The sequence below is a fragment of the Pleurodeles waltl genome, chromosome 12 (assembly GCF_031143425.1).
Source record: "Pleurodeles waltl isolate 20211129_DDA chromosome 12, aPleWal1.hap1.20221129, whole genome shotgun sequence".
NCBI classification, from domain to species: domain Eukaryota; kingdom Metazoa; phylum Chordata; class Amphibia; order Caudata; family Salamandridae; genus Pleurodeles; species Pleurodeles waltl.
The window spans coordinates 117,133,169-117,160,550 of record NC_090451.1 but is presented as its reverse complement, the minus strand read 5'-3'; the positions used below and the strand labels follow the sequence as shown (position 1 = coordinate 117,160,550).

The following is a 27,382-nucleotide window of genomic DNA, read 5'->3' as shown; positions in this document are numbered from 1 at the left end:
TGGCCCATACGGGGATCAAACCCGCGACCTTGGCGTTATTAGCACCACACTCTAACCAACTGAGCTAACCGGCCATGAGTATTAAAGATATCCTTTTTCCTTGTAATGCAGATAGATAGAAGAGTTGGTCTTACTATCGCACTTCCTTCATACTTTTCTCCTTCCGCCACCTGTCTGGATTACAATAACAAGAGCTGTGGAGTGCTGCACGCCAGCCTCAGTGCCTCTTCTTTCACTCAATCTCACTGTGTGCTGTGATATCTTTGTAACATGGCTTGTTGCCGGAAAAAAAGGAAAGGAGGGATAGTATTTTTATTCTTTTACAACAAAACCCAAAATGCATCGGCTTGCTTGCTCATTAAGTTTACAAGGCCAGCTGCTTTTGAGATATTATAATTATAGTGGTTATTCGGCGTTGGAGGTAAGAGAGTTTTTTTTAGGTCTGGCCGTTCCTTCTGCTTCAAATTACTTGAGCTCATGTCAACAAAGTAACAACAAAACATAGCCAACGGTTCGTTGCTCAAGCCATCCCTACTGCGCCTTCCCATGTCTCTCCTGCCGACCACAGTGCAGGAAATCTGAGTTTGCATTTGCGCGAAGAGAAGTACAACACAAGAAGACGCGCTTTCGTGCACCGGGCACCACCCGGCCTGTGCATTCCTCACTGTCGTGAGATCAGTTTACTCAGCAGAGCATGACGCTGCAATTGGTTAGTAGGGCAGGCCTGACCAGAATAGTATATTTGGGGTCATGTATTTGATTGCATTTTTAAAACAGTAACAGAACTTAACTGCAATGTTTAAATAGGTCTAGACATATTTAAACAGTGTCAATTTAATAGAAGAATTGTGGACAATTCAGAGGGGAGGCACCAATGTTTTTTTTTCCCATTGGGTGGATGCGGCATTAAAGAGTTTGAAGACAACTGGTCTAAGTGGACACTAATACACCTGGATGCTCCTGAATTCCTCGCAACAGATGCCAGCAAACCTGGCTGGAGAGCTACTGTGTTGCACTGATCCTGTCGATTCAAGTGGTCTTTCCTAGAGAGTCGGAGGTCATGGAAATAGATGGAGTTGATGGTAATTTTCAGGGCTTTGAAGTTTTCCCATCATCATCTGTCTCAAAAAAATGTGCTAGTAAAGACAGAGAATAAGGTAGCTGTCTTTTACATTAACCAACAGTGAAGCATGCATTCAAAATCCCTCTATGCAATAGCAGAACAATTGGGTTATTGGGCAGAGATCAACCTGTTGCACACGTCAGCAGTACACATCAAGGGCACCGACAATGTGATGGCAGACAGCTGGAGGTTTCCAAATTTGCTGGAGTTGACGTTATCCAGGTTGTTGTTTTGAGAGATATGCCGAGAGTTTGTGGAACCCTTTCTGGATCTCTTTTCAAACAAGGACAATGCTCATCTTTGTCGATTCTGATCCAGGCTTCCGGAACAAGGAGCCTAGGTAGTGGACGTATTGGTGATAAAGTGGCTGAGAAGTCTCCTTTATACATTCCCCCACTTTTTATTGATCCAGATGGTTCTCTTCAAGTCTCAGCAGGGGCGAGGGAACTTTATTCTTGTGGGCCCTTATTGGCAAGAGATGTCATGGTTTCCTCTTCTGAACCCTGGCTCTTCTACCTCATTGGGTACTGCTCAAGTGTGTCTCTCTCAGAACGTCGTCCCTGACCTTCTTGCTCCAACTCACTCTATCGCTTTGGAGGTTGAGAAGTCTGGACTGCTAGCAAAGGGTCTTTCCTCTTCCTTAGTGGAGTTAATTCAGCACTCCAGCAGGCCTTCTACTTCGAAGTCTTACTCAAAGAACTGGAAGTCTTTTGAGACGTGATGTTCTGCTCATGATCTTTTGGCACCTACCTGTAGTTTGTCTGCTATTTTGCATTTTCTTCTGAATGGGTTTCACTTGAATCTCTTTCCACTCTGAAAGCTCATTGCTTTGCGAAAAAGGTTTTTAGGGACTTTTCTGTACCTTCGTCGATGTTACAGTCTATGGTGTCTAGACTGTTCTGATCTTTTGTCAATTGTAAGACCAGTTGAAAAATCCCTTTCTCCAACTCAGAATCTTCCTACTCTTTTATAGGCTTTGCAATTTTATCTCTTTGAGGATCTGGATACTGTAGACATAAAGATTGTTTCCTATAAAGTTATTTTCCTATTTCCTATCACCTTGCTGAGAACAATTGGGGAGCTGGGAGCCTCAAAATGCTGTCCTCTCTTCATTTGATACTTTGGAAGATGGGGTAACTTTAAGGCCTAGCCTTACCTTTGCTGCAAAGGTTAAGTCTATTTTTGATAGATCTTAGGAAATAATTCTTCCTTCTTTCATTCCCTCTCCTTCCTCTCCGGAGGAACATTTTCTGAATACACTTGATGTTTAAAGAGCTCTTTTCATTTATGTCACCAGGCCTCTGCAGTTCAGGAAAACCGACTCCTTGTTTGTGACTTTTGGACAGCCTGGAAAAGACAAGAAGGTGACTTTTATGACTCTGAGTAGGTGGATTAAGTTGTCAATTTTTCTGGCTTTGCAAGGCTTTTTAGAATATCTTCCAGTTCAGGGATGGTCTACGAGAGGAATGGCCACCTCCTGGGTTGAATTCCAGTGAGTAACAATCTAGGAAATTCCTAGGGTGGCTACTTGGTCCTCAGAGCATACATTTGTCAAGCATTATGGCTTAATAATTTTTCTGTTTTGCATTTGAGTACCAATGTTTTGAACTCTGCATTACCCTTAGTCCATCTTGTATTTGTCACAAACATTACATCCTGCCCACCTTCCCATCAGTCCTTTGGCAAGGGCTTGGCACCCAGGTTGGGTGCATGGGGCTAGCATTTAAGGATCCTCCTGTTCTTTCTTCCTGTTGGAAGGTGACATCACCTTACTTTGTAATGACTGTCACAAGGACGCAATGGACTAAGGCTAATGAAGATTACCAATAAGTAACCAACGCATCACCACTCTTTCTGAATGTGCGTGGCTCATTCCGCAGGACTAGTTCTTTGTATAATTCCTGGATTTTCAGAAGCCCTTTGATGGCAGCACCCCCACACTGAAAATTGTTTCAGCACCACTGTACAAGGGTTAGTTGTCATGCTCATCTGCGGCGTAAATTTGCATTGAAGTAGTCTAACTCCCCAGGCCTTGTCTTTTGCTCAATTTGCCTTTGTGAGTTTTCTCTCAATCACTGTCGACTTCCTTTGATCTTTCTTTCTTCTTTCACTTCACCTTCGCCTTCAGTGTATCTTTCGGCCCTCTTAAGAGACACACCCCCTTGTAGCCACTTCTATACTTCTGTCACCTAATTATTTTCCTATCCTTTGCCCTGTAACGTTGCTGATCCTAGCTATAGCATCACTATCCAGAATCTGTTCACCTGAGTTATGTTCCTCTTATCCCCACGCATCTAATAATCAGCTCTTGGTCTCCCTCCACCTCTCACGAGACATAGTCTGAGGCAGTGTCTTCATCTTGGAGAGACAATCCCTTGCACTTGTGTTGTTCTACTGGCGCTGCCGGCTGGAGCTTTGGTCAGCAGTGGCAAAAGAAGGACTAATGGAAAGTGAACGTATACTGGAGCAACAGAGTGTATGGATTTATAAGAGCTTGATTAAATGAGAAAAAAAGAGTTTAGTTGAGAGAAAAAATGCAACCTGGCCCATACAGGGATCGAACCCGCGACCTTGCCGTTATAAGCACCACGCTCTAACCAACTGAGCTAACCGGCCATGAGTATTACATATCTCCTTTTTCCATAAAATGCAGATAGATAGAAGAGTTGGTCTCACGATCGCGATTCCTTCATACTTTTCTCCTTCCGCCCCCTGTCTGGATTACAATAACAAGATCTATGGAGTGCTGCACGCCAGCCTCAGTGCCTCGTCTTTCACTCAATCTCACTGTGTGCTGTGATATCTTTGTAACATCGCTTGTTGCCGGAAAAAAAGGAAAGGAGGGATAGTATTTTTATTCTTTTACAACAAAACCCAAAATGCATCGGCTTGCTTGCTCATTAAGTTTACAAGGCCAGCTGCTTTTGAGATATTATAATTATAGTGGTTATTCGGCGTTGGAGGTAAGAGAGTTTTTTTTAGGTCTGGCCGTTCCTTCTGCTTCAAATTACTTGAGCTCATGTCAACAAAGTAACAACAAAACATAGCCAACGGTTCGTTGCTCAAGCCTTCCCTACTGCGCCTTCCCATGTCTATACTGCCGACCACAGTGAAGGAAATCTGAGTTTGCATTTGCGCGAAGAGACGTACAACACAAGAAGGCGCGCTTTTGTGCGCCGGGCACCACCCGGCCTGTGCATTCCTCACTGTCGTGAGATCAGTTTACTCAGCAGAACATGACGCTGCAATTGGTTAGTAGGGCAGGCCTGACCAGAATAGTATATTTGGGGTCATGTATTTGATTGCATTTTTAAAACAGTAACAGAACTTAACTGCAATGTTTAAATAGGTCTAGACATATTTAAACAGTGTCAATTTAATAGAAGAATTGTGGACAATTCAGAGGGGAGGCACCAATGTTTTTTTTTCCCCTTGGGTGGATGCGGCATTAACGAGTTTGAAGACCACTGGTCTAAGTGGACACTAATATACCTGGATGCTCCTGAATCCTCGCAACAGATGCCAGCAAACCTGGCTGGAGAGCTACTGTGTTGGACTGATCCTGTCGATTCAAGTGGTCTTTCCTAGAGAGTCGGAGGTCATGGAAATAGATGTAGTTGATGGTAATCTACAGGGCTTTGAAGTTTTCCCATCATCATCTGTCTCAAAAAAATGTGCTAGTAAAGACAGAGAATAAGGTAGCTGTCTTTTACATTAACCAACAGTGAAGCATGCATTCAAAATCCCTCAATGCAATAGCAGAACAATTGGGTTATTGGGCAGAGATCAACCTGTTGCACACGTCGGCAGTACACATCAAGGGCACCGACAATGTGATGGCAGACAGCTGGAGGTTTCCAAATTTGCTGGAGTTGACGTTATCCAGGTCGTTGTTTTGAGAGATATGCCGAGAGTTTGTGGAACCCTTTCTGGATCTCTTTTCAAACAAGGACAATGCTCATCTTTGTCGATTCTGATCCAGGCTTCCGGAACAAGGAGCCTAGGTAGTGGACGTATTGGTGATAAAGTGGCTGAGAAGTCTCCTTTATACATTCCCCCACTTTTTATTGATCCAGATGGTTCTCTTCAAGTCTCAGCAGGGGCGAGGGAACTTTATTCTTGTGGGCCCTTATTGGCAAGAGATGTCATGGTTTCCTCTTCTGAACCCTGGCTCTTCTACCTCATTGGGTACTGCTCAAGTGTGTCTCTCTCAGAACGTCGTCCCTGACCTTCTTGCTCCAACTCACTCTATCGCTTTGGAGGTTGAGAAGTCTGGACTGCTAGCAAAGGGTCTTTCCTCTTCCTTAGTGGAGTTAATTCAGCACTCCAGCAGGCCTTCTACTTCGAAGTCTTACTCAAAGAACTGGAAGTCTTTTGAGACGTGATGTTCTGCTCATGATCTTTTGGCACCTACCTGTAGTTTGTCTGCTATTTTGCATTTTCTTCTGAATGGGTTTCACTTGAATCTCTTTCCACTCTGAAAGCTCATTGCTTTGCGAAAAAGGTTTTTAGGGACTTTTCTGTACCTTCGTCGATGTTACAGTCTATGGTGTCTAGACTGTTCTGATCTTTTGTCAATTGTAAGACCAGTTGAAAAATCCCTTTCTCCAACTCAGAATCTTCCTACTCTTTTATAGGCTTTGCAATTTTATCTCTTTGAGGATCTGGATACTGTAGACATAAAGATTGTTTCCTATAAAGTTATTTTCCTATTTCCTATCACCTTGCTGAGAACAATTGGGGAGCTGGGAGCCTCAAAATGCTGTCCTCTCTTCATTTGATACTTTGGAAGATGGGGTAACTTTAAGGCCTAGCCTTACCTTTGCTGCAAAGGTTAAGTCTATTTTTGATAGATCTTAGGAAATAATTCTTCCTTCTTTCATTCCCTCTCCTTCCTCTCCGGAGGAACATTTTCTGAATACACTTGATGTTTAAAGAGCTCTTTTCATTTATGTCACCAGGCCTCTGCAGTTCAGGAAAACCGACTCCTTGTTTGTGACTTTTGGACAGCCTGGAAAAGACAAGAAGGTGACTTTTATGACTCTGAGTAGGTGGATTAAGTTGTCCATTTTTCTGGCTTTGCAAGGCTTTTTAGAATATCTTCCAGTTCAGGGATGGTCTACGAGAGGAATGGCCACCTCCTGGGTTGAATTCCAGTGAGTAACAATCTAGGAAATTCCTAGGGTGGCTACTTGGTCCTCAGAGCATACATTTGTCAAGCATTATGGCTTAATAATTTTTCTGTTTTGCATTTGAGTACCAATGTTTTGAACTCTGCATTACCCTTAGTCCATCTTGTATTTGTCACAAACATTACATCCTGCCCACCTTCCCATCAGTCCTTTGGCAAGGGCTTGGCACCCAGGTTGGGTGCATGGGGCTAGCATTTAAGGATCCTCCTGTTCTTTCTTCCTGTTGGAAGGTGACATCACCTTACTTTGTAATGACTGTCACAAGGACGCAATGGACTAAGGCTAATGAAGATTACCAATAAGTAACCAACGCATCACCACTCTTTCTGAATGTGCGTGGCTCATTCCGCAGGACTAGTTCTTTGTATAATTCCTGGATTTTCAGAAGCCCTTTGATGGCAGCACCCCCACACTGAAAATTGTTTCAGCACCACTGTACAAGGGTTAGTTGTCATGCTCATCTGCGGCGTAAATTTGCATTGAAGTAGTCTAACTCCCCAGGCCTTGTCTTTTGCTCAATTTGCCTTTGTGAGTTTTCTCTCAATCACTGTCGACTTCCTTTGATCTTTCTTTCTTCTTTCACTTCACCTTCGCCTTCAGTGTATCTTTCGGCCCTCTTAAGAGACACACCCCCTTGTAGCCACTTCTATACTTCTGTCACCTAATTATTTTCCTATCCTTTGCCCTGTAACGTTGCTGATCCTAGCTATAGCATCACTATCCAGAATCTGTTCACCTGAGTTATGTTCCTCTTATCCCCACGCATCTAATAATCAGCTCTTGGTCTCCCTCCACCTCTCACGAGACATAGTCTGAGGCAGTGTCTTCATCTTGGAGAGACAATCCCTTGCACTTGTGCTGTTCTACTGGCGCTGCCGGCTGGAGCTTTGGTCAGCAGTGGCAAAAGAAGGACTAATGGAAAGTGAACGTATACTGGAGCAACAGAGTGTATGGATTTATAAGAGCTTGATTAAATGAGAAAAAAAGAGTTTAGTTGAGAGAAAAAATGCAACCTGGCCCATACAGGGATCGAACCCGCGACCTTGCCGTTATAAGCACCACGCTCTAACCAACTGAGCTAACCGGCCATGAGTATTACATATCTCCTTTTTCCATAAAATGCAGATAGATAGAAGAGTTGGTCTCACGATCGCGATTCCTTCATACTTTTCTCCTTCCGCCCCCTGTCTGGATTACAATAACAAGATCTATGGAGTGCTGCACGCCAGCCTCAGTGCCTCGTCTTTCACTCAATCTCACTGTGTGCTGTGATATCTTTGTAACATCGCTTGTTGCCGGAAAAAAAGGAAAGGAGGGATAGTATTTTTATTCTTTTACAACAAAACCCAAAATGCATCGGCTTGCTTGCTCATTAAGTTTACAAGGCCAGCTGCTTTTGAGATATTATAATTATAGTGGTTATTCGGCGTTGGAGGTAAGAGAGTTTTTTTTAGGTCTGGCCGTTCCTTCTGCTTCAAATTACTTGAGCTCATGTCAACAAAGTAACAACAAAACATAGCCAACGGTTCGTTGCTCAAGCCTTCCCTACTGCGCCTTCCCATGTCTATACTGCCGACCACAGTGAAGGAAATCTGAGTTTGCATTTGCGCGAAGAGACGTACAACACAAGAAGGCGCGCTTTTGTGCGCCGGGCACCACCTGGCCTGTGCATTCCTCACTGTCGTGAGATCAGTTTACTCAGCAGAACATGACGCTGCAATTGGTTAGTAGGGCAGGCCTGACCAGAATAGTATATTTGGGGTCATGTATTTGATTGCATTTTTAAAACAGTAACAGAACTTAACTGCAATGTTTAAATAGGTCTAGACATATTTAAACAGTGTCAATTTAATAGAAGAATTGTGGACAATTCAGAGGGGAGGCACCAATGTTTTTTTTTCCCCTTGGGTGGATGCGGCATTAACGAGTTTGAAGACCACTGGTCTAAGTGGACACTAATATACCTGGATGCTCCTGAATCCTCGCAACAGATGCCAGCAAACCTGGCTGGAGAGCTACTGTGTTGGACTGATCCTGTCGATTCAAGTGGTCTTTCCTAGAGAGTCGGAGGTCATGGAAATAGATGTAGTTGATGGTAATCTACAGGGCTTTGAAGTTTTCCCATCATCATCTGTCTCAAAAAAATGTGCTAGTAAAGACAGAGAATAAGGTAGCTGTCTTTTACATTAACCAACAGTGAAGCATGCATTCAAAATCCTTCAATGCAATAGCAGAACAATTGGGTTATTGGGCAGAGATCAACCTGTTGCACACGTGGGCAGTACACATCAAGGGCACCGACAATGTGATGGCAGACAGCTGGAGGTTTCCAAATTTGCTGGAGTTGACGTTATCCAGGTCGTTGTTTTGAGAGATATGCCGAGAGTTTGTGAAACCCTTTCTGGATCTCTTTTCAAACAAGGACAATGCTCATCTTTGTCGATTCTGATCCAGGCTTCCGGAACAAGGAGCCTAGGTAGTGGACGTATTGGTGATAAAGTGGCTGAGAAGTCTCCTTTATACATTCCCCCACTTTTTATTGATCTAGATGGTTCTCTTCAAGTCTCAGCAGGGGGGACGGATCTTTATTCTTGTGGGCCCTTATTGGCCAGAGATGTCATGGTTTCCTCTTCTGAACCCCTGGCTCTTCTACCTCCTTGAGTACTGCTCAAGTGTGTCTCTGTCAGAACGTCGTCCCTGACCTTCTTGCTCCAACTCACTCTATCGCTTTGGAGGTTGAGAAGTCTGGACTGCTAGCAAAGGGTCTTTCCTCTTCCTTAGTGGAGTTAATTCAGCTCTCCAGCAGGCCTTCTACTTCGAAGTCTTACTCAAAGAACTGGAAGTCTTTTGAGACATGATGTTCTGCTCATGATCTTTTGGCACCTACCTGTAGTTTGTCTGCTATTTTGCATTTTCTTCTGAATGGGTTTCACTTGAATCTCTTTCCACTCTAAAAGCTCATTGCTTTGCGATAAAGGTTTTTAGGGACTTTTCTGTACCTTCGTCGATGTTACAGTCTTTGGTGTCTAGACTGTTCTGATCTTTTGTCAATTGTAAGACCAGTTGAAAAATCCCTTTTCTCCAACTCAGAATCTTCCTACTCTTTTATAGGCTTTGCAATTTTATCTCTTTGAGGATCTGGATACTGTAGACATAAAGATTGTTTCCTATAACGTTATTTTCCTATTTCCTATCACCTTGCTGAGAACAATTGGGGAGCTGGGAGCCTTAAAATGCTGTCCTCTCTTCATTTGATACTTTGGAAGATGGGGTAACTTTAAGGCCTAGCCTTACCTTTGCTGCAAAGGTTAAGTCTATTTTTGATAGATCTTAGGAAATAATTCTTCCTTCTTTCATTCCCTCTCCTTCCTCTCCGGAGGAACATTTTCTGAATACACTTGATGTTTAAAGAGCTCTTTTCATTTATGTCACCAGGCCTCTGCAGTTCAGGAAAACCGATTCCTTGTTTTGTGACTTTTGGACAGCCTGGAAAAGACAAGAAGGTGACTTTTATGACTCTGAGTAGGTGGATTAAGTTGTCAATTTTTCTGGCTTTGCAAGGCTTTTTACAATATCTTCCAGTTCAGGGATGGTCTACGAGAGGAATGGCCACCTCCTGGGTTGAATTCCAGTGAGTAACAATCTAGGAAATTCCTAGGGTGGCTACTTGGTCCTCAGAGCATACATTTGTCAAGCATTATGGCTTAATAATTTTTCTGTTTTGCATTTGAGTACCAATGTTTTGAACTCTGCATTACCCTTAGTCCATCTTGTCTTTGTCACAAACATTACATCCTGCCCACCTTCCCATCAGTCCTTTGGCAAGGGCTTGGCACCCAGGTTGGGTGCATGGGGCTAGCATTTAAGGATCCTCCTGTTCTTTCTTCCTGTTGGAAGGTGACATAACCTTACTTTGTAATGACTGTCACAAGGACGCAATGGACTAAGGCTAATGAAGATTACCAATAAGTAACCAACGCATCACCACTCTTTCTGAATGTGCGTGGCTCATTCCGCAGGACTAGTTCTTTGTATAATTCCTGGATTTTCAGAAGCCCTTTGATGGCAGCACCCCCACACTGAAAATTGTTTCAGCACCACTGTACAAGGGTCAGTTGTCATGCTCATCTGCGGCGTAAATTTGCATTGAAGTAGTCTAACTCCCCATGCCTTGTCTTTTGCTCAATTTGCCTTTGTGAGTTTTCTCACAATCACTGTCGACTTCCTTTGATCTTTCTTTCTTCTTTCACTTCACCTTCGCCTTCAGTGTATCTTTTGGCCCTCTTAAGAGACACACCCCCTTGTAGCCACTTCTATACTTCTGTCACCTAATTATTTTCCTATCCTTTGCCCTGTAACGTTGCCGATCCTAGCTATAGCATCACTATCCAGAATCTGTTCACCTGAGTTATGTTCCTCTTATCCCCACGCATCTAATAATCAGCTCTTGGTCTCCCTCCACCTCTCACGAGACACAGTCTGAGGCAGTGTCTCCATCTTGGAGAGACAATCCCTTGCACTTGTGTTGTTCTACTGGCGCTGCCGGCTTGAGCTTTGGTCAGCAGTGGCAAAAGAAGGACTAATGGAAAGTGAACGTATACTGGAGCAACAGAGTGTATGGATTTATAAGAGCTTGATTAAATGAGAAAAAAAGAGTTTAGTTGAGAGAAAAAATGCAACTTGGGCTGTACGGAGATCGAACCCGCGACATTGGCGTTATTAGCACCACGCTCTAACCAACTGAGCTAACCGGCAAGGAGTACTATAGATCTCCTTTTTCCATGAAATGCAGATAGATAGAAGAGTTGGTCTCACGATCGCAATTCCTTCATACTTTTCTCCTTCCGCCCCCTGTCTGGATTACAATAACAAGAGCTGTGGAGTGCTGCACGCCAGCCTCAGTGCCTCTTCTTTCACTCAATCTCACTGTGTGCTGTGATATCTTTGTAACATCGCTTGTTGCCGCAAAAAAAGGAAAGGATGGATAGTATTTTTATTCTTTTACAACAAAACCCAAAATGCATCGGCTTGCTTGCTCATTAAGTTTACAAGGCCAGCTGCTTTTGAGATATTATAATTATAGTGGTTATTCGGCGTTGGAGGTAAGAGAGTTTTTTTTAGGTCTGGCCGTTCCTTCTGCTTCAAATTACTTGAGCTCATGTCAACAAAGTAACAACAAAACATAGCCAACGGTTCGTTGCTCAAGCCTTCCCTACTGCGCCTTCCCATGTCTCTCCTGCCGACCACAGTGCAGGAAATCTGAGTTTGCATTTGCGCGAAGAGACGTACAACACAAGAAGGCGCGCTTTCGTGCTCCGGGCACCACCCGGCCTGTGCATTCCTCACTGTCGTGAGATCAGTTTACTCAGCAGAACATGACGCTGCAATTGGTTAGTAGGGCAGGCCTGACCAGAATAGTATATTTGGGGTCATGTATTTGATTGCATTTTTAAAACAGTAACAGAACTTAACTGCAATGTTTAAATAGGTCTAGACATATTTAAACAGTGTCAATTTAATAGCAGAATTGTGGACAATTCAGAGGGGAGGCACCAATGTTTTTTTTTCCCATCGGGTGGATGCGGCATTAAAGAGTTTGAAGACCACTGGTCTAAGTGGACACTAATATACCTGGATGCTCCTGAATCCTCGCAACAGATGCCAGCAAACCTGGCTGGAGAGCTACTGTGTTGGACTGATCCTGTCGATTCAAGTGGTCTTTCCTAGAGAGTCGGAGGTCATGGAAATAGATGGAGTTGATGGTAATCTACAGGGCTTTGAAGTTTTCCCATCATCATCTGTCTCAAAAAAATGTGCTAGTAAAGACAGAGAATAAGGTAGCTGTCTTTTACATTAACCAACAGTGAAGCATGCATTCAAAATCCTTCAATGCAATAGCAGAACAATTGGGTTATTGGGCAGAGATCAACCTGTTGCACACGTCGGCAGTACACATCAAGGGCACCGACAATGTGATGGCAGACAGCTGGAGGTTTCCAAATTTGCTGGAGTTGACGTTATCCAGGTCGTTGTTTTGAGAGATATGCCGAGAGTTTGTGAAACCCTTTCTGGATCTCTTTTCAAACAAGGACAATGCTCATCTTTGTCGATTCTGATCCAGGCTTCCGGAACAAGGAGCCTAGGTAGTGGACGTATTGGTGATAAAGTGGCTGAGAAGTCTCCTTTATACATTCCCCCACTTTTTATTGATCCAGATGGTTCTCTTCAAGTCTCAGCAGGGGGGAGGGAACCTTATTCTTGTGGGCCCTTATTGGCCAGAGATGTCATGGTTTCCTCTTCTGAACCCCTGGCTCTTCTACCTCCTTGGGTACTGCTCAAGTGTGTCTCTCTCAGAACGTCGTCCCTGACCTTCTTGCTCCAACTCACTCTATCGCTTTGGAGGTTGAGAAGTCTGGACTGCTAGCAAAGGGTCTTTCCTCTTCCTTAGTGGAGTTAATTCAGCACTCCAGCAGGCCTTCTACTTCAAAGTCTTACTCAATGAACTGGAAGTCTTTTGAGACGTGATGTTCAGCTCATGATCTTTTGGCACCTACCTGTAGTTTGTCTGCTATTTTGCATTTTCTTCTGAATGGGTTTCACTTGAATCTCTTTCCACTCTGAAAGCTCATTGCTTTGCGATAAAGGTTTTTAGGGACTTTTCTGTACCTTCGTCGATGTTACAGTCTTTGGTGTCTAGACTGTTCTGATCTTTTGTCAATTGTAAGACCAGTTGAAAAATCCCTTTTCTCCAACTCAGAATCTTCTTACTCTTTTATAGGCTTCGCAATTTTATCTCTTTGAGGATCTGGATACTGTAGACATAAAGATTGTTTCCTATAAAGTTATTTTCCTATTTCCTATCACCTTGCTGAGAACAATTGGGGAGCTGGGAGCCTTAAAATGCTGTCCTCTCCTCATTTGATACTTTGGAAGATATGGTAACTTTAAGGCCTAGCCTTACCTTTGCTGCAAAGGTTAAGTCTATTTTTGATAGATCTTAGGAAATAATTCTTCCTTCTTTCATTCCCTCTCCTTCCTCTCCGGAGGAACATTTTCTGAATACACTTGATGTTTAAAGAGCTCTTTTCATTTATGTCACTAGGCCTCTGCAGTTCAGGAAAACCGACTCCTTGTTTGTGACTTTTGGACAGCCTGGAAAAGACAAGAAGGTGACTTTTATGACTCTGAGTAGGTGGATTAAGTTGTCAATTTTTCTGGCATTGCAAGGCTTTTTAGAATATCTTCCAGTTCAGGGATGGTCTACGAGAGGAATGGCCACCTCCTGGGTTGAATTCCAGTGAGTAACAATCTAGGAAATTCCTAGGGTGGCTACTTGGTCCTTAGAGCATACATTTGTCAAGCATTATGGCTTAATAATTTTTCTGTTTTGCATTTGAGTACCAATGTTTTGAACTCTGCATTACCCTTAGTCCATCTTGTCTTTGTCACAAACATTACATCCTGCCCACCTTCCCATCAGTCCTTTGGCAAGGGCTTGGCACCCAGGTTGGGTGCATGGGGCTAGCATTTAAGGATCCTCCTGTTCTTTCTTCCTGTTGGAAGGTGACATCACCTTACTTTGGAATGACTGTCACAAGGACGCAATGGACTAAGGCTAATGAAGATTACCAATAAGTAACCAACGCATCACCATTCTTTCTGAATGTGCATGGCTCATTCCGCAGGACTTGTTCTTTGTATGATTCCTGGATTTTCAGAAGCCCTTTGATGGCAGCACCCCCACACTGAAAATTGTTTCAGCACCACTGTACAAGGGTCAGTTGTCATGCTCATCTGCGGCGTAAATTTGCATTGAAGTAGTCTAACTCCCCAGGCCTTGTCTTTTGCTCAATTTGCCTTTGTGAGTTTTCTCTCAATCACTGTCGACTTCCTTTGATCTTTCTTTCTTCTTTTACTTCACCTTCGCCTTCAGTGTATCTTTCGGCCCTCTTAAGAGACACACCCCCTTGTAGCCACTTCTATACTTCTGTCACCTAATTATTTTCCTATCCTTTCCCCTGTAACATTGCTGATCCTAGCTATAGCATCACTATCCAGAATCTGTTCACCTGAGTTATGTTCCTCTTATCCCCACGCATCTAATAATCAGCTCTTGGTCTCCCTCCACCTCTCACGAGACATAGTCTGAGGCAGTGTCTCCATCTTGGAGAGACAATCCCTTGCACTTGTGTTGTTCTACTGGCGCTGCCGGCTTGAGCTTTGGTCAGCAGTGGCAAAAGAAGGACTAATGGAAAGTGAACGTATACTGGAGCAACAGAGTGTATGGATTTATAAGAGCTTGATTAAATGAGAAAAAAAGAGTTTAGTTGAGAGAAAAAATGCATCCTGGCCCGTACGGGGATCGAGCCCGCGACCTTGGCGTTATTAGCACCACGCTCAAACCAACTGAGCTAACAAGCTATGAGTACTAAACATATCCTTTTCCATGTAATGCAGATAGATAGAAGAGTTGGTCTCACTATCGCAATTCCTTCATACTTTTCTCCTTCCCCCCCCTGTCTGGATTACAATAACAAGAGCTGTGGAGTGCTGCATGCCAGCCTCAGTGCCTCTTCTTTTAGTCAATCTCACTGTGTGCTGTGATATCTTTGTAACATCGCTTGTTGCCGGAAAAAAAGGAAAGGATGGATAGTATTTTTATTCTTTTACAACAAAACCCAAAATGCATCGGCTTGCTTGGTCATTAAGTTTACAAGGCCAGCTGCTTTTGAGATATTATAATTATAGTGGTTATTCGGCGTTGGAGGTAAGAGAGTTTTTTTTAGGTCTGGCCGTTCCTTCTGCTTCAAATTACTTGAGCTCATGTCAACAAAGTAACAACAAAACATAGCCAACGGTTCGTTGCTCAAGCCTTCCCTACTGCGCCTTCCCATGTCTCTCCTGCCGACCACAGTGCAGAAAATCTGAGTTTGCATTTGCGCGAAGAGACGTACAACACAAGAAGGCGCGCTTTTGTGCGCCGGGCACCACCCGGCCTGTGCATTCCTCACTGTCGTGAGATCAGTTTACTCAGCAGAGCATGACGCTGCAATTGGTTAGTAGGGCAGGCCTAACCAGAATAGTATATTTGGGGTCATGTATTTGATTGCATTTTTAAAACAGTAACAGAACTTAACTGCAATGTTTAAATAGGTCTAGACATATTTAAAAAGTGTCAATTTAAGAGCAGAATTGTGGACAATTCAGAGGGGAGGCACCAATGTTTTTTTTTCCTATCGGGTGGATGCGGCATTAAAGAGTTTGAAGACCACTGGTCTAAGTGGACACTAATATACCTGGATGCTCCTGAATCCTCGCAACAGATGCCAGCAAACCTGGCTGGGGAGCTACTGTGTTGGACTGATCCTGTTGATTCAAGTGGTCTTTCCTAGAGAGTCGGAGGTCATGGAAATAGATGGAGTTGATGGTAATCTACAGGGCTTTGAAGTTTTCCCATCATCATCTGTCTCCAAAAAATGTGCTAGTAAAGACAGAGAATAAGGTAGCTGTCTTTTACATTAACCAACAGTGAAGCATGCATTCAAAATCCTTCAATGCAATAGCAGAACAATTGGGTTATTGGGCAGAGATCAACCTGTTGCACACGTCGGCAGTACACATCAAGGGCACCGACAATGTGATGGCAGACAGCTGGAGGTTTCCAAATTTGCTGGAGTTGACGTTATCCAGGTCGTTGTTTTGAGAGATATGCCGAGAGTTTGTGAAACCCTTTCTGGATCTCTTTTCAAACAAGGACAATGCTCATCTTTGTCGATTCTGATCCAGGCTTCTGGAACAAGGAGCCTAGGTAGTGGACGTATTGGTGATAAAGTGGCTGAGAAGTCTCCTTTATACATTCCCCCACTTTTTATTGATCCAGATGGTTCTCTTCAAGTCTCAGCAGGGGGGAGGGAACCTTATTCTTGTGGGCCCTTATTGGCCAGAGATGTCATGGTTTCCTCTTCTGAACCCCTGCCTCTTCTACCTCCTTGGGTACTGCTCAAGTGTGTCTCTCTCAGAACGTCGTCCCTGACCTTCTTGCTCCAACTCACTCTATCGCTTTGGAGGTTGAGAAGTCTGGACTGCTAGCAAAGGGTCTTTCCTCTTCCTTAGTGGAGTTAATTCAGCACTCCAGCAGGCCTTCTACTTCGAAGTCTTACTCAAAGAACTGGAAGTCTTTTGAGACGTGATGTTCAGCTCATGATCTTTTGGCACCTACCTGTAGTTTGTCTGCTATTTTGCATTTTCTTCTGAATGGGTTTCACTTGAATCTCTTTCCACTCTGAAAGCTCATTGCTTTGCGATAAAGGTTTTTAGGGACTTTTCTGTACCTTCGTCGATGTTACAGTCTTTGGTGTCTAGACTGTTCTGATCTTTTGTCAATTGTAAGACCAGTTGAAAAATCCCTTTTCTCCAACTCAGAATCTTCTTACTCTTTTATAGGCTTTGCAATTTTATCTCTTTGAGGATCTGGATACTGTAGACATAAAGATTGTTTCCTATAAAGTTATTTTCCTATTTCCTATCACCTTGCTGAGAACAATTGGGGAGCTGGGAGCCTTAAAATGCTGTCCTCTCTTCATTTGATACTTTGGAAGATATGGTAACTTTAAAGCCTTACCTTTGCTGCAAAGGTTAAGTCTATTTTTGATAGATCTTAGGAAATAATTCTTCCTTCTTTCATTCCCTCTCCTTCCTCTCCGGAGGAACATTTTCTGAATACACTTGATGTTTAAATAGCTCTTTTCATTTATGTCACCAGGCCTCTGCAGTTCAGGAAAACCGACTCCTTGTTTGTGACTTTTGGACAGCCTGGAAAAGACAAGAAGGTGACTTTTATGACTGTGAGTAGCTGGATTAAGTTGTCAATTTTTCTGGCTTTGCAAGGCTTTTTAGAATATCTTCCAGTTCAGGGATGGTCTACGAGAGGAATAGCCACCTCCTGGGTTGAATTCCAGTGAGTAACAATCTAGGAAATTCCTAGGGTGGCTACTTGGTCCTCAGAGCATACATTTGTCAAGCATTATGGCTTAATAATTTTTCTGTTTTGCATTTGAGTACCAATGTTTTGAACTCTGCATTACCCTTAGTCCATCTTGTCTTTGTCACAAACATTACATCCTGCCCACCTTCCCATCAGTCCTTTGGCAAGGGCTTGGCACCCAGGTTGGGTGCATGTGGCTAGCATTTAAGGATCCTCCTGTTCTTTCTTCCTGTTGGAAGGTGACATCACCTTACTTTGTAATGACTGTCACAAGGACGCAATGGACTAAGGCTAATGAAGATTACCAATAAGTAACCAACGCATCACCATTCTTTCTGAATGTGCGTGGCTCATTCCGCAGGACTTGTTCTTTGTATGATTCCTGGATTTTCAGAAGCCCTTTGATGGCAGCACCCCCACACTGAAAATTGTTTCAGCACCACTGTACAAGGGTCAGTTGTCATGCTCATCTGCGGCGTAAATTTGCATTGAAGTAGTCTAACTCCCCAGGCCTTGTCTTTTGCTCAATTTGCCTTTGTGAGTTTTCTCTCAATCACTGTCGACTTCCTTTGATCTTTCTTTCTTCTTTTACTTCACCTTCGCCTTCAGTGTATCTTTCGGCCCTCTTAAGAGACACACCCTCTTGTAGCCACTTCTATACTTCTGTCACCTAATTATTTTCCTATCCTTTCCCCTGTAAAATTGCTGATCCTAGCTATAGCATCACTATCCAGAATCTGTTCACCTGAGTTATGTTCCTCTTATCCCCACACATCTAATAATCAGCTCTTGGTCTCCCTCCACCTCTCACGAGACATAGTCTGAGGCAGTGTCTCCATCTTGGAGAGACAATCCCTTGCACTTGTGTTGTTCTACTGGCGCTGCCGGATTGAGCTTTGGTCAGCAGTGGCAAAAGAAGGACTAATGGAAAGTGAACGTATACTGGAGCAACAGAGTGTATGGATTTATAAGAGCTTGATTAAATGAGAAAAAAAGAGTTTAGTTGAGAGAAAAAATGCAACCTGGCCCGTACGGGGATCGAACCCGCGACCTTGGCGTTATTAGCACCACGCTCTAACCAACTGAGCTAACCAGCTATGAGTACTAAAGATATCCTTTTTCCATGTAATGCAGATAGATAGAAGAGTTGGTCTCACTATCGCAATTCCTTCATACTTTTCTTCTCCCCCCCCCTGTCTGGATTACAATAACAAGAGCTGTGGAGTGCTGCATGCCAGCCTCAGTGCCTCTTCTTTCACTCAATCTCACTGTGTGCTGTGATATCTTTGTAACATCGCTTGTTGCCGGAAAAAAAGGAAATTATGGATAGTATTTTTATTCTTTTACAACAAAACCCAAAATGCATCGGCTTGCTTGGTCATTAAGTTTACAAGGCCAGCTGCTTTTGAGATATTATAATTATAGTGGTTATTCGGCGTTGGAGGTAAGAGAGTTTTTTTTAGGTCTGGCCGTTCCTTCTGCTTCAAATTACTTGAGCTCATGTCAACAAAGTAACAACAAAACATAGCCAACGGTTCGTTGCTCAAGCCTTCCCTACTGCGCCTTCCCATGTCTCTCCTGCCGACCACAGTGCAGGAAATCTGAGTTTGCATTTGCGGGAAGAGACGTACAACACAAGAAGGCGCGCTTTTGTGCGCCGGGCACCACCCGGCCTGTGCATTCCTCACTGTCGTGAGATCAGTTTACTCAGCAGAGCATGACGCTGCAATTGGTTAGTAGGGCAGGCCTAACCAGAATAGTATATTTGGGGTCATGTATTTGATTGCATTTTTAGAATAGTAACAGAACTTAACTGCAATGTTTAAATAGGTCTAGACATATTTAAACAGTGTCAATTTAATAGCAGAATTGTGGACAATTCAGAGGGGAGGCACCAATGTTTTTTTTTCCTATCGGGTGGATGCGGCATTAAAGAGTTTGAAGACCACTGGTGTAAGTGGACACTAATATACCTGGATGCTCCTGAATCCTCGCAACAGATGCCAGCAAACCTGGCTGGAGAGCTACTGTGTTGGACTGATCCTGTCGATTCAAGTGGTCTTTCCTAGAGAGTCGGAGGTCATGCAAATAGATGGAGTTGATGGTAATCTACAGGGCTTTGAAGTTTTCCCATCATCATCTGCCTCAAAAAAATGTGCTAGTAAAGACAGAGAATAAGGTAGCTGTCTTTTACATTAACCAACAGTGAAGCATGCATTCAAAATCCTTCAATGCAATAGCAGAACAATTGGGTTATTGGGCAGAGATCAACCTGTTGCACACGTCGGCAGTACACATCAAGGGCACCGACAATGTGATGGCAGACAGCTGGAGGTTTCCAAATTTGCTGGAGTTGACGTTATCCAGGTCGTTGTTTTGAGAGATATGCCGAGAGTTTGTGAAACCCTTTCTGGATCTCTTTTCAAACAAGGACAATGCTCATCTTTGTCGATTCTGATCCAGGCTTCCGGAACAAGGAGCCTAGGTAGTGGACGTATTGGTGATAAAGTGGCTGAGAAGTCTCCTTTATACATTCCCCCACTTTTTATTGATCCAGATGGTTCTCTTCAAGTCTCAGCAGGGGGGAGGGAACCTTATTCTTGTGGGCCCTTATTGGCCAGAGATGTCATGGTTTCCTCTTCTGAACCCCTGGCTCTTCTACCTCCTTGGGTACTGCTCAAGTGTGTCTCTCTCAGAACGTCGTCCCTGACCTTCTTGCTCCAACTCACTCTATCGCTTTGGAGGTTGAGAAGTCTGGACTGCTAGCAAAGGGTCTTTCCTCTTCCTTAGTGGAGTTAATTCAGCACTCCAGCAGGCCTTCTACTTCGAAGTCTTACTCAAAGAACTGGAAGTCTTTTGAGAAGTGATGTTCAGCTCATGATCTTTTGGCACCTACCTGTAGTTTGTCTGCTATTTTGCATTTTCTTCTGAATGGGTTTCACTTGAATCTCTTTCCACTCTGAAAGCTCATTGCTTTGCGATAAAGGTTTTTAGGGACTTTTCTGTACCTTCGTCGATGTTACAGTCTTTGGTGTCTAGACTGTTCTGATCTTTTGTCAATTGTAAGACCAGTTGAAAAATCCCTTTTCTCCAACTCAGAATCTTCTTACTCTTTTATAGGCTTTGCAATTTTATCTCTTTGAGGATCTGGATACTGTAGACATAAAGATTGTTTCCTATAAAGTTATTTTCCTATTTCCTATCACCTTGCTGAGAACAATTGGGGAGCTGGGAGCCTTAAAATGCTGTCCTCTCTTCATTTGATACTTTGGAAGATATGGTAACTTTAAAGCCTTACCTTTGCTGCAAAGGTTAAGTCTATTTTTGATAGATCTTAGGAAATAATTCTTCCTTCTTTCATTCCCTCTCCTTCCTCTCCGGAGGAACATTTTCTGAATACACTTGATGTTTAAAGAGCTCTTTTCATTTATGTCACCAGGCCTCTGCAGTTCAGGAAAACCGACTCCTTGTTTGTGACTTTTGGACAGCCTGGAAAAGACAAGAAGGTGACTTTTATGACTCTGAGTAGCTGGATTAAGTTGTCAATTTTTCTGGCTTTGCAAGGCTTTTTAGAATATCTTCCAGTTCAGGGATGGTCTACGAGAGGAATAGCCACCTCCTGGGTTGAATTCCAGTGAGTAACAATCTAGGAAATTCCTAGGGTGGCTACTTGGTCCTCAGAGCATACATTTGTCAAGCATTATGGCTTAATAATTTTTCTGTTTTGCATTTGAGTACCAATGTTTTGAACTCTGCATTACCCTTAGTCCATCTTGTCTTTGTCACAAACATTACATCCTGCCCACCTTCCCATCAGTCCTTTGGCAAGGGCTTGGCACCCAGGTTGGGTGCATGTGGCTAGCATTTAAGGATCCTCCTGTTCTTTCTTCCTGTTGGAAGGTGACATCACCTTACTTTGTAATGACTGTCACAAGGACGCAATGGACTAAGGCTAATGAAGATTACCAATAAGTAACCAACGCATCACCATTCTTTCTGAATGTGCGTGGCTCATTCCGCAGGACTTGTTCTTTGTATGATTCCTGGATTTTCAGAAGCCCTTTGATGGCAGCACCCCCACACTGAAAATGGTTTCAGCACCACTGTACAAGGGTCAGTTGTCATGCTCATCTGCGGCGTAAATTTGCATTGAAGTAGTCTAACTCCCCAGGCCTTGTCTTTTGCTCAATTTGCCTTTGTGAGTTTTCTCTCAATCACTGTCGACTTCCTTTGATCTTTCTTTCTTCTTTTACTTCACCTTCGCCTTCAGTGTATCTTTCGGCCCTCTTAAGAGACACACCCTCTTGTAGCCACTTCTATACTTCTGTCACCTAATTATTTTCCTATCCTTTCCCCTGTAAAATTGCTGATCCTAGCTATAGCATCACTATCCAGAATCTGTTCACCTGAGTTATGTTCCTCTTATCCCCACACATCTAATAATCAGCTCTTGGTCTCCCTCCACCTCTCACGAGACATAGTCTGAGGCAGTGTCTCCATCTTGGAGAGACAATCCCTTGCACTTGTGTTGTTCTACTGGCGCTGCCGGATTGAGCTTTGGTCAGCAGTGGCAAAAGAAGGACTAATGGAAAGTGAACGTATACTGGAGCAACAGAGTGTATGGATTTATAAGAGCTTGATTAAATGAGAAAAAAAGAGTTTAGTTGAGAGAAAAAATGCAACCTGGCCCGTACGGGGATCGAACCCGCGACCTTGGCTTTATTAGCACCACGCTCTAACCAACTGAGCTAACCAGCTATGAGTACTAAAGATATCCTTTTTCCATGTAATGCAGATAGATAGAAGAGTTGGTCTCACTATCGCAATTCCTTCATACTTTTCTTCTTCCCCCCCCTGTCTGGATTACAATAACAAGAGCTGTGGAGTGCTGCATGCCAGCCTCAGTGCCTCTTCTTTCACTCAATCTCACTGTGTGCTGTGATATCTTTGTAACATCGCTTGTTGCCGGAAAAAAAGGAAATTATGGATAGTATTTTTATTCTTTTACAACAAAACCCAAAATGCATCGGCTTGCTTGGTCATTAAGTTTACAAGGCCAGCTGCTTTTGAGATATTATAATTATAGTGGTTATTCGGCGTTGGAGGTAAGAGAGTTTTTTTTAGGTCTGGCCGTTCCTTCTGCTTCAAATTACTTGAGCTCATGTCAACAAAGTAACAACAAAACATAGCCAACGGTTCGTTGCTCAAGCCTTCCCTACTGCGCCTTCCCATGTCTCTCCTGCCGACCACAGTGCAGGAAATCTGAGTTTGCATTTGCGGGAAGAGACGTACAACACAAGAAGGCGCGCTTTTGTGCGCCGGGCACCACCCGGCCTGTGCATTCCTCACTGTCGTGAGATCAGTTTACTCAGCAGAGCATGACGCTGCAATTGGTTAGTAGGGCAGGCCTAACCAGAATAGTATATTTGGGGTCATTTATTTGATTGCATTTTTAGAATAGTAACAGAACTTAACTGCAATGTTTAAATAGGTCTAGACATATTTAAACAGTGTCAATTTAATAGCAGAATTGTGGACAATTCAGAGGGGAGGCACCAATGTTCTTTTTTCCTATCGGGTGGATGCGGCATTAAAGAGTTTGAAGACCACTGGTGTAAGTGGACACTAATATACCTGGATGCTCCTGAATCCTCGCAACAGATGCCAGCAAACCTGGCTGGAGAGCTACTGTGTTGGACTGATCCTGTCGATTCAAGTGGTCTTTCCTAGAGAGTCGGAGGTCATGCAAATAGATGGAGTTGATGGTAATCTACAGGGCTTTGAAGTTTTCCCATCATCATCTGCCTCAAAAAAATGTGCTAGTAAAGACAGAGAATAAGGTAGCTGTCTTTTACATTAACCAACAGTGAAGCATGCATTCAAAATCCTTCAATGCAATAGCAGAACAATTGGGTTATTGGGCAGAGATCAACCTGTTGCACACGTCGGCAGTACACATCAAGGGCACCGACAATGTGATGGCAGACAGCTGGAGGTTTCCAAATTTGCTGGAGTTGACGTTATCCAGGTCGTTGTTTTGAGAGATATGCCGAGAGTTTGTGAAACCCTTTCTGGATCTCTTTTCAAACAAGGACAATGCTCATCTTTGTCGATTCTGATCCAGGCTTCCGGAACAAGGAGCCTAGGTAGTGGACGTATTGGTGATAAAGTGGCTGAGAAGTCTCCTTTATACATTCCCCCACTTTTTATTGATCCAGATGGTTCTCTTCAAGTCTCAGCAGGGGGGAGGGAACCTTATTCTTGTGGGCCCTTATTGGCCAGAGATGTCATGGTTTCCTCTTCTGAACCCCTGGCTCTTCTACCTCCTTGGGTACTGCTCAAGTGTGTCTCTCTCAGAACGTCGTCCCTCACCTTCTTGCTCCAACTCACTCTATCGCTTTGGAGGTTGAGAAGTCTGGACTGCTAGCAAAGGGTCTTTCCTCTTCCTTAGTGGAGTTAATTCAGCACTCCAGCAGGCCTTCTACTTCGAAGTCTTACTCAAAGAACTGGAAGTCTTTTGAGAAGTGATGTTCAGCTCATGATCTTTTGGCACCTACCTGTAGTTTGTCTGCTATTTTGCATTTTCTTCTGAATGGGTTTCACTTGAATCTCTTTCCACTCTGAAAGCTCATTGCTTTGCGATAAAGGTTTTTAGGGACTTTTCTGTACCTTCGTCGATGTTACAGTCTTTGGTGTCTAGACTGTTCTGATCTTTTGTCAATTGTAAGACCAGTTGAAAAATCCCTTTTCTCCAACTCAGAATCTTCTTACTCTTTTATAGGCTTTGCAATTTTATCTCTTTGAGGATCTGGATACTGTAGACATAAAGATTGTTTCCTATAAAGTTATTTTCCTATTTCCTATCACCTTGCTGAGAACAATTGGGGAGCTGGGAGCCTTAAAATGCTGTCCTCTCTTCATTTGATACTTTGGAAGATATGGTAACTTTAAAGCCTTACCTTTGCTGCAAAGGTTAAGTCTATTTTTGATAGATCTTAGGAAATAATTCTTCCTTCTTTCATTCCCTCTCCTTCCTCTCCGGAGGAACATTTTCTGAATACACTTGATGTTTAAAGAGCTCTTTTCATTTATGTCACCAGGCCTCTGCAGTTCAGGAAAACCGACTCCTTGTTTGTGACTTTTGGACAGCCTGGAAAAGACAAGAAGGTGACTTTTATGACTCTGAGTAGCTGGATTAAGTTGTCAATTTTTCTGGCTTTGCAAGGCTTTTTAGAATATCTTCCAGTTCAGGGATGGTCTACGAGAGGAATAGCCACCTCCTGGGTTGAATTCCAGTGAGTAACAATCTAGGAAATTCCTAGGGTGGCTACTTGGTCCTCAGAGCATACATTTGTCAAGCATTATGGCTTAATAATTTTTCTGTTTTGCATTTGAGTACCAATGTTTTGAACTCTGCATTACCCTTAGTCCATCTTGTCTTTGTCACAAACATTACATCCTGCCCACCTTCCCATCAGTCCTTTGGCAAGGGCTTGGCACCCAGGTTGGGTGCATGTGGCTAGCATTTAAGGATCCTCCTGTTCTTTCTTCCTGTTGGAAGGTGACATCACCTTACTTTGTAATGACTGTCACAAGGACGCAATGGACTAAGGCTAATGAAGATTACCAATAAGTAACCAACGCATCACCATTCTTTCTGAATGTGCGTGGCTCATTCCGCAGGACTTGTTCTTTGTATGATTCCTGGATTTTCAGAAGCCCTTTGATGGCAGCACCCCCACACTGAAAATTGTTTCAGCACCACTGTACAAGGGTCAGTTGTCATGCTCATCTGCGGCGTAAATTTGCATTGAAGTAGTCTAACTCCCCAGGCCTTGTCTTTTGCTCAATTTGCCTTTGTGAGTTTTCTCTCAATCACTGTCGACTTCCTTTGATCTTTCTTTCTTCTTTTACTTCACCTTCGCCTTCAGTGTATCTTTCGGCCCTCTTAAGAGACACACCCTCTTGTAGCCACTTCTATACTTCTGTCACCTAATTATTTTCCTATCCTTTCCCCTGTAAAATTGCTGATCCTAGCTATAGCATCACTATCCAGAATCTGTTCACCTGAGTTATGTTCCTCTTATCCCCACACATCTAATAATCAGCTCTTGGTCTCCCTCCACCTCTCACGAGACATAGTCTGAGGCAGTGTCTCCATCTTGGAGAGACAAACCCTTGCACTTGTGTTGTTCTACTGGCGCTGCCGGATTGAGCTTTGGTCAGCAGTGGCAAAAGAAGGACTAATGGAAAGTGAACGTATACTGGAGCAACAGAGTGTATGGATTTATAAGAGCTTGATTAAATGAGAAAAAAAGAGTTTAGTTGAGAGAAAAAATGCAACCAGACCCGTACGGGGATCGAACCCGCGACCTTGGCGTTATTAGCATCACGCTCTAACCAACTGAGCTAACCAGCTATGAGTACTAAAGATATCCTTTTTCCATGTAATGCAGATAGATAGAAGAGTTGGTCTCACTATCGCAATTCCTTCATACTTTTCTTCTTCCCCCCCCTGTCTGGATTACAATAACAAGAGCTGTGGAGTGCTGCATGCCAGCCTCAGTGCCTCTTCTTTCACTCAATCTCACTGTGTGCTGTGATATCTTTGTAACATCGCTTGTTGCCGGAAAAAAAGGAAATGATGGATAGTATTTTTATTCTTTTACAACAAAACCCAAAATGCATCGGCTTGCTTGGTCATTAAGTTTACAAGGCCAGCTGCTTTTGAGATATTATAATTATAGTGGTTATTCGGCGTTGGAGGTAAGAGAGTTTTTTTTAGGTCTGGCCGTTCCTTCTGCTTCAAATTACTTGAGCTCATGTCAACAAAGTAACAACAAAACATAGCCAACGGTTCGTTGCTCAAGCCTTCCCTACTGCGCCTTCTCATGTCTCTCCTGCCGACCACAGTGCAGGAAATCTGAGTTTGCATTTGCGGGAAGAGACGTACAACACAAGAAGGCGCGCTTTTGTGCGCCGGGCACCACCCGGCCTGTGCATTCCTCACTGTCGTGAGATCAGTTTACTCAGCAGAGCATGACGCTGCAGTTGGTTAGTAGGGCAGGCCTAACCAGAATAGTATATTTGGGGTCATGTATTTGATTGCATTTTTAAAATAGTAACAGAACTTAACTGCAATGTTTAAATAGGTCTAGACATATTTAAACAGTGTCAATTTAATAGCAGAATTGTGGACAATTCAGAGGGGAGGCACCAATGTTTTTTTTTCCTATCGGGTGGATGCGGCATTAAAGAGTTTGAAGACCACTGGTGTAAGTGGACACTAATATACCTGGATGCTCCTGAATCCTCGCAACAGATGCCAGCAAACCTGGCTGGAGAGCTACTGTGTTGGACTGATCCTGTCGATTCAAGTGGTCTTTCCTAGAGAGTCGGAGGTCATGGAAATAGATGGAGTTGATGGTAATCTACAGGGCTTTGAAGTTTTCCCATCATCATCTGTCTCAAAAAAATGTGCTAGTAAAGACAGAGAATAAGGTAGCTGTCTTTTACATTAACCAACAGTGAAGCATGCATTCAAAATCCTTCAATGCAATAGCAGAACAATTGGGTTATTGGGCAGAGATCAACCTGTTGCACACGTCGGCAGTACACATCAAGGGCACCGACAATGTGATGGCAGACAGCTGGAGGTTTCCAAATTTGCTGGAGTTGACGTTATCCAGGTCGTTGTTTTGAGAGATATGCCGAGAGTTTGTGAAACCCTTTCTGGATCTCTTTTCAAACAAGGACAATGCTCATCTTTGTCGATTCTGATCCAGGCTTCCGGAACAAGGAGCCTAGGTAGTGGACGTATTGGTGATAAAGTGGCTGAGAAGTCTCCTTTATACATTCCCCCACTTTTTATTGATCCAGATGGTTCTCTTCAAGTCTCAGCAGGGGGGAGGGAACCTTATTCTTGTGGGCCCTTATTGGCCAGAGATGTCATGGTTTCCTCTTCTGAACCCCTGGCTCTTCTACCTCCTTGGGTACTGCTCAAGTGTGTCTCTCTCAGAACGTCGTCCCTGACCTTCTTGCTCCAACTCACTCTATCGCTTTGGAGGTTGAGAAGTCTGGACT

The 27,382-nt window shown here is 43.4% G+C and overlaps 4 non-coding genes across 4 annotated transcripts; all 4 read right to left on the bottom strand.

The window, feature by feature from the left end:
* Positions 1–74, bottom strand: TRNAI-AAU (transfer RNA isoleucine (anticodon AAU)). The gene has a single exon. It is a non-coding gene; the product is annotated as a tRNA-Ile (tRNA).
* Positions 75–3,665: 3,591 nt separating this feature from the next.
* On the bottom strand, positions 3,666–3,739 carry TRNAI-UAU (transfer RNA isoleucine (anticodon UAU)). Its single transcript has one exon. It is a non-coding gene; the product is annotated as a tRNA-Ile (tRNA).
* Positions 3,740–7,329: 3,590 nt separating this feature from the next.
* Positions 7,330–7,403, bottom strand: TRNAI-UAU (transfer RNA isoleucine (anticodon UAU)). Its single transcript has one exon. It is a non-coding gene; the product is annotated as a tRNA-Ile (tRNA).
* Positions 7,404–18,322: 10,919 nt separating this feature from the next.
* TRNAI-AAU (transfer RNA isoleucine (anticodon AAU)) lies at positions 18,323–18,396 on the bottom strand. Its single transcript has one exon. It is a non-coding gene; the product is annotated as a tRNA-Ile (tRNA).
* Between the last annotated feature and the right edge of the window lie 8,986 nt (positions 18,397–27,382).